General features: G+C 42.0%; 1 long non-coding RNA gene across 1 annotated transcript; it reads right to left on the bottom strand.

Moving 5' to 3' along the window:
- Nucleotides 1-3,536: 3,536 nt before the first annotated feature.
- Nucleotides 3,537-6,075, bottom strand: LOC105007530. The gene is made up of 3 exons (XR_827555.5): nt 6,039-6,075; nt 5,112-5,211; nt 3,537-4,037 (listed from the first exon to the last, which is right to left on the bottom strand). It is a non-coding gene; the product is annotated as an uncharacterized LOC105007530 (long non-coding RNA).
- Between the last annotated feature and the right edge of the window lie 1,945 nt (nt 6,076-8,020).

The raw sequence follows: 8,020 nt of genomic DNA, 5'->3' as shown, positions 1-8,020 counted from the left end.
CATGGAGAAGGACTATCGGCTGGCCTCGAAGAGATTCTGGCAAACCGTCCGGCGCCTCAGGAGAGGGAAACAGTGCCCTACCAACGCTGTTTACAGTAGAGGTGGCCAGCTGTTGACCTCAACTGGGGATGTCGTCGGGCGGTGGAAGGAGTACTTCGAGGATCTCCTCAATCCCGCCGTCACATCTTCCATTGAGGAAGCAGAGGATGAGGGCTCAGAGGTGGACTCGTCCATCACCCGGGCTGAAGTCACTGAGGTGGTCAAGAAACTCCTCGGTGGCAAGGCACCGGGGGTGGATGAGATCCGCCCTGAGTACCTCAAGTCTCTGGATGTTGTGGGGCTGTCTTGGTTGACACGCCTGTGCAACATCGCGTGGCGGTCGGGGACAGTGCCTTTGGGATGGCAGACCGGGGTGGTGGTCCCTCTTTTTAAGAAGGGGGACCGGAGGGTGTGTTCCAACTACAGGGGGATCACACTTCTCAGCCTCCCCGGGAAAGTCTATGCCAGGGTTCTGGAGAGGAGAATACGGCCGATAGTAGAACCTCGGATTCAGGAGGAACAGTGTGGTTTTCGTCCGGGCCGTGGAACACTGGACCAGCTCTATACCCTCTACGGGGTGTTGGAGGGTTCATGGGAGTTTGCCCAACCAATCCACATGTGTTTTGTGGATTTGGAGAAGGCATTCGACTGTGTCCCTCGCGGCATCCTGTGGAGAGTGCTTCGGGAATATGGGGTCCTGGGTCCTTTGCTAAGGGCTGTCAGGTCCCTGTACGACCGAAGCAGGAGCTTGGTCCGCATTGCCGGCAGTAAGTCAGACTTGTTCCCAGTGCATGTTGGACTCCGGCAGGGCTGCCCTTTGTCACCGGTTCTGTTCATAATTTTTATGGACAGAATTTCTAGGCGCAGCCAGGGGCCGGAGGGTGTCAGGTTTGGGGACCACACGATTTCGTCTCTGCTCTTTGCGGATGATGTTGTCGTGTTGGCCTCTTCAAACCAGGACCTTCAGCATGCGCTGGGACGGTTTGCAGCCGAGTGTGAAGCGGTGGGGATGAGAATCAGTACCTCCAAATCTGAGGCCATGGTCCTCAGTCGGAAAAGGGTGGCTTGCTCACTTCAGGTTGGTGGAGAGTGCCTGCCTCAAGTGGAGGAGTTTAAGTATCTAGGGGTCTTGTTCACGAGTGAGGGAAGGATGGAACGGGAGATTGACAGACGGATCGGTGCAGCTTCTGCAGTAATGCGGTCGATGTATCGGTCTGTCGTGGTGAAGAAAGAGCTGAGCCGCAAGGCGAAGCTCTCGATTTACCGGTCAATCTACGTTCCTACTCTCACCTATGGTCATGAGCTTTGGGTCATGACCGAAAGGACAAGATCCCGGATACAGGCGGCCGAAATGAGCTTTCTCCGCAGGGTGGCTGGGCGTTCCCTTAGAGATAGGGTGAGAAGCTCGGTCACCCGGGAGGAGCTCGGAGTAGAGCCGCTGCTCCTCCACATCGAGAGGGGTCAGCTGAGGTGGCTTGGGCATCTGTTTCGGATGCCTCCGGAACGCCTTCCAGGGAAGGTGTTCCGGTCCCGTCCCACCGGGAGGAGACCCCGGGGAAGACCTAGGACACGCTGGAGGGACTATGTCTCCCGGCTGGCCTGGGAACGCCTCGGTGTCCCCCCGGAAGAGCTGGAGGAAGTGTCTGGGGAGAGGGAAGTCTGGGCATCCCTGCTTAGACTGCTGCCCCCGCGACCCGGCCCCGGATGAAGCGGAAGAAGATGATGATGATGATGATGATGATATAACTGGGTGTATATTTAATAATAATAAGAATAATACAATATAAAAATTTACACCATATACTATAAATAATAGAAATTATTTTTGTGTACTTAAAAAGTATGGGGCGCCGCCATGTTGGAATGATGTATACAACTGACGTAACAAGAATGTTAGCGCTCTAATCTCAACCCCGCAAACCTGCAGTAATAATGGAAGAAGACCGACCAATCATACCTGTCCCTGTTCTTCCCTTGGCATATGCTTTTGAACCAATAAGTGTGTTCCCGTAGTGGTTTCATATGAGGCAGATCATTTAGTTGTGTCGGACTACAATATAGATAATGTACATTTTTATATTGTATTCTTTTCATGTTATTAAATACGTACACAATTATGATGTCAATGTATGTATAGTTAAGTAGTAAACATTTTAACATTTTTATGCACAAATATGCTCTTTTAGTTGTCAGGTTAAGTTTTGTGAACGTATTACATTAATAACAGGGCCCGTACTTCACTCATGGGGAATTTGGAGGCCAAGTCAACACCTTGAACTCATTGTGAATGCCTTCCTGATGACAAATAACATTTATGAAATACTCCAGTCCGGTTTCAGACCCCATCATAGTACTGAGATAGTACTTTTTCAGCAATTTGAGCTACAGAAGCTCATCTGTTGGATCCGACCACACAGGACAGCCTTGGATACCCACGTAGCCTTGACCCTGTCACCGGTTCACCACTTTTCCTTCTTTGCACCAGTGGTTCTTACTACTGCAGACCGGGAACACCCCACAATGGCTGCAGTTTTGGAGATGCTCTGAAGCAGTCATTTATCCAACACAATCTGCCCCTTGTCAAAGTTGCTCAGATACTTACGCTTATATTGTTCCTGCTTTTAAAGCCTGATTTATGCTTCTGCGGGTCTGCATTGTTAATGTCATGTGCATGTGTACTCAGATGTGCTCAGCATTTATAGTTGTGCAGCCTTGTTGTGTAGATAGCTGTTACACTTGTTAGGACTAGGCGGCGATGTTGCACAAAATGTTGGTTTGTTCGCTTGTAAATCAGGAAAGCTTCACTGAAGTAGTAACTGTATAGTTGGTAAACAATATAATAGGTAGCTAGATCGGGGAAGACAGTTTCTAGAATGGCACGTTTGAGAGTAAAATTAAATGAAGAGGAGAAAGGAAGAGAAGACTCTTGGCACCTGGTTTGTTTCCTTGTCGAGCAGGAAAACTTCACACAAGTATCTGTATAGTTGGTAAACAGTATAATAGCTATCTAGCAAGAATACAGTGTGCTTCTTCAGCAGATGCGTAAGATGGACGAAGAGGTATATTTATAGTATTTTAGCATGTATGCAATGTATGCAATCCTGCTACAGGGGACAGTTGCTATCCCTCAAACTGCAAACCTTCCTGGGATAGGAGTCACCATCCCCATGTCATCGTTGGAGATGCTGCTTTTTCCATTGCATGGAAGTCTGATGAAGCCCTTTAATGGTAAGCAATCATTTATTGATATTCTGAAAATATTTGGAGGGTTAAATCATAAGCAGATAATATATTAGATTAATAATAGGGTTAGGGTTATATACTTCATACTTGTAAGTGTTCTGCCTTTTATTTCTTCCATTGCACATTTAGAATTACCATATGTAACACACACACACACCTTGTAAATTTTTTGCCCTCTATTTGCACTTCTGGTTAGACACAAACTGCATTTATTTGTACTGTACTTGTACTGTTCAATGACAACTTTCAATCTATTGTCATTGAACAAGTACAAGTACAGTACAACAAAATGCAGTTAGTCATTGGATATTTATTTTACATTTCAATGTATATTCTGCTTTACCGGGTGCCAATCTGGACAAAAGCAAGATGATCTACAAATATCAACATTCACAGACCAGACATCATTGAGAACTAATTTGGTATGATGGCCGCAAGGTGGAGAATTTTAGGCAGACCGTTGGAATTCCTACCAGACAAATGTATACATGTTGTGAAGGGCTGTGCTGCACTGCACAACTATCTGGCCTATACAGATGCTGCCAACACACCTGCAACAAAGTATATACCACCTAATTTAACAGACTCTCTTTTGAACAATGGCGAGGCACAGCTGGGAAGTGGAGAAGACAGGTCACAGAGGGAGGCACCTTGGCTGACGCAGGGAGGGCCTCTCAGGCTGCTGTTGGAGTCCTCAATGACCTGATGAGGTGTTTCATGTGCCATGGCAGGATACGGTGCTGAGGGCTGGCCTACTGAACTCTCAGTAAATTATTGACAAACAAATATTTGACAAACTAAATAGGTTCTTTAAATGTGTATGGACATTTGTAAGTGTAACAAGATATTGCAAACAGTGAAAAGAGTGGACTACTTAGAACTTATTGTTTAAAATGCAAAGAAAGTGCACAAAATATTTTGTTCAAATGTGCACTCAGCATTTTAAATCAAAGAATATAAATAAAAATAATAATATTGAAAGAAGTAACTCAAAAGGTCAACATCCATGAAGTGTGCAAATTATTATCACTCAAATCACAAACAAAAGTATACTTAGTCCCTTTGGACAAAAATTACTTTAGCCCCATCGGGGTGTGTGTTCAAACAGTGACTTTCCCCATCTCTATGCAAATTATTTTGACTCAAATCACAAAGTTATTTAGTCACTTTGAAAAGGATTACTTTAGCCACATCAGGGTGCGTATTCTTTCCCCACCTCAAATAAAATGGATTTTGAACATGGCTACACCTTTTTTATGTTGTGGCAATTTAAGGATCAGGTCACCTATGGTGTGACAAAATCTTTCAATATCGTCATCAAACTCTGAAGTGAGCATGGCATGTCCCTCTCTCTTTTCTGCGCTGATCCAGAAGTTTAAGTCGAGCTGTCAGCTCATCGCCGAAAACCAACATATTTACTTTGCATTTAATGTTGGATTTACAACTAGCTTGCATGGCAAAATAGTACTATTATTGTTAGCTAGCCAAACTTGCTTTACATAAAACGTCTGTTTCTACAGATACAATTGTGGCAGTAATATTGATAGCTAAAACTAAATATAACTAAATTTAACTGAGTAGTTGGCTAATTAACGTAGTCATGCAAACAAACGACTGGTACATGTAAAATGAACGCAACAGAATCAATGGAGTATACACTTTCAGTACTTGCAGTTTAGTTTCTCCGACAACGTGACTAAAATTTTCGTTTACTCCCAGTCCACATGGAGAACTCAAGTGTATTGAGAAAACCGTCAACTAAGCTTAGTTTTTGTTTCCTGTGTTGATAATACGAATCTTTAAACATTACTGGCCAGTTAGCCACTTACCTCATTTGTGTCCTTCCCAAAATTGGAGTTGGTTTCACTGCCAAGAAAGCATCAGCGTTTTGTGAGCAACATTAAAGAAACACTTCCAGGTCACGAAAATCTGAACATTTTCAAAATAAAAGAGACCAACGAATTACTTAAAAACATTGACAACAACACCTCTCAAAACATTGACAACAATTCAAATATGATCATATTTAAGAGTCATTTCGATAAAAAGTGAGTGTTAAAACACGTCCCAAGGGTAAAATTCAGACAATGCCAATGACAGAAAATGGAATACATATTGCCTCATAGCTCATAAACTATTGAATATTCCACAGAGAAAGCAGTGTAGGAAATGTCCAGGAGAATGTGAGTAAGACAAACCTGTCTTATCATGGGGAACGGTGTGTTACATCTAGCAACACAATATTTCCACACCCTCTTTTTCCACAATGTAACTTAATGGATATGAAATATATATATTGACTCATACAGAAAAAACTATTCTATACGCCACAGTGAATGTATTGTAGGAAATGTCAAAGAGACTCTATACAGTGATTATATGCAAAATAAATCAAGGGGCACTGTGTATTTGCAATTGTTGCTGGCATTTTGCTCCGCCCATTTCTTTTGCATATAATCGCTCTATAGAGTCTCCTTGACATTTCCTACAATACATTCACTGCAGCGTATAGAACAGTCTTTTCTGTACAGGGCTATATTTATTTAATATCCTTTGAGTTATATTGTGGCCAATAGGATGTAGGATAGGTGGAGTAAAATGCCTACAGCAATTGCAAATACACAGTGCCCTTGATTTTTTTGGCAAATAATTACTCTATCCACTCTACTGAACATTTCCTACAATACATTTTTACAATATACACTAAGGAAATTGTCAAAATCGATACATTTAATATTACTAAAATCGCGTTTTACCGTGGACTTGTATTTTGAAGGCAAAATCCGAAAACTGGAAGTCTTATTGTTGCTACGGAATCTCTAATGTGAGAAGGGTCCAACTGCAGCATGCAGCAGTCGCTCACGCCATGACCCCTGCTCACGCCACGCCCGCGCACGCAACTTCCGACAGCAAGAGGGAACATGAGGTGAGCATGATGATGGCAGAGGACACCCAGTGGCCTTATCCTGTCTTAATTAATTCATTAAAAAAACGTAAGGTTGTTTTATATACATATATAACGTTACGTTTTTTTTATAATATATATATATATTTTTTAATATAATATAATTTTTCCTCAAAAGGTTCGATTAGAAAAGGATGACAGGTGCTTCATATTGGAGGTAATGTTTACTTACTGCTTACACTGTTTACTGGCTATATTAGCCAATAAACATGGCACAACCCCTCCCTTTATCCTTGCACTATTGGACTTATTTGCACTATCACCATGACACACACTATAGAGCACCTTATGCACAATAATTGCCCTGTCACTGCAAGCGTCTCATGCTTATACATCCCTTAGTACAGTCATATCAATATCAGGGAAACTAAAACATCAGGGTAATGCATTATGATAGATGTTCTCACCAATAATTGTTAATTTTCATATTTCTGCTAACTTATGCCCAAACATGATTGATACAAATTGAATGATTGTTGCCATTTGTACAGGCAATAGTGTAGTCAGTGTGTTGTCTTTACTATGCTTGATTTTGCCTGACCTGTATTTTACAGTTACCAACATGTGTGCTTTCTGAAATCCTAAATGAAGTGATACTACAGGAAGGAGATAAGGCATACTTAAGATTGGCTTGTGTGTACCACCTTCAGGGACACTGGCCCTCATTTATCAAAAGTGCGTACACCAAATTTCCAGCGTACACCTGGCGTACACCCAAAACCACGGTGACTTGGAGATTTATCAATATGGACGTTGGCATACAGCACTCTCAAATCCTACGCCAGCTCAGGAGGTGGTGTACGCACGTTTTGAGTTAGTGCGAAAATGCGCAGAAAGAAAATCCTAACGCACTGACAAACTAAAAGATATGATATATTATGACCCACTGTAAAAAAAACAACAACATAATAATTACAAACTTCAGTGTTTATTTTTGTGCAACATGGACTTCAATGTTTAATTTGTGTGACTTTACCAAAGCATTTGATTTATATGTATTCCTTCAGATGCGAGCCTGTGCGCTTTACATTACGTTTCAGGGTTAGGCCCGGCAGTTGCGCACAGGCTGGGTTCAGTAATAAAAGGCTTTTAATGACCAAAATATAATTCAGACTGACAAAATAATATAAATCACATTCTTCTTCTTTTAAATAATAATAATAATAATAGAAATAATAATAATAATGACATTCTTCTTCTAAATAAAAATACACGTCATTAATAATAAATATCATAAAATAATAAGACGAATATTACAAATTGTCATGCAATTATTAATGTGAATGAATGGTACTCCACATCATATCATCATCTTTTATTCCGCTTTTTAAACTGCCAAATAAAACAATTTTATTTCTTTCTACCTCCCTGGTGATCGTCTCAATCTCCACGTCAGAGAAGTTTATCTTTTTTGCCGTCTTCCGTGTGTCCATGGCGTAAAATGAGGGCGTGGGGGAAGCGGAGACTTGAATATATAGAGGCGTGTTATTCTAATGACGATCGTTTTCAGCCGCGGCATTTATCAAGGGCAGGTATTGCGTACACCTGGATTTTAAAGGTACGCACAGCTTCATAAATCAGGCGGTGAGAGGAGTGTAAGCAAAATCTTACGCCAACATATACACCCGTTTCTACGCAAGAATGATAAATGAGGGCCACTGGCCCTCATTTATCAAAAGTACGTACACCAAATTTCCAGCGTACACCCAAAACCACGGTGACTTTGAGATTTATCAATATGGACGTTGGCGTACGGCACTCTCAAATCCTACG

Source organism: Esox lucius, chromosome 14, assembly GCF_011004845.1.
Source record: "Esox lucius isolate fEsoLuc1 chromosome 14, fEsoLuc1.pri, whole genome shotgun sequence".
NCBI classification, from domain to species: Eukaryota; Metazoa; Chordata; class Actinopteri; order Esociformes; family Esocidae; genus Esox; species Esox lucius.
Note: the sequence above shows the minus strand (reverse complement) of the source record. Positions and strands in the feature narration are given on the sequence as shown.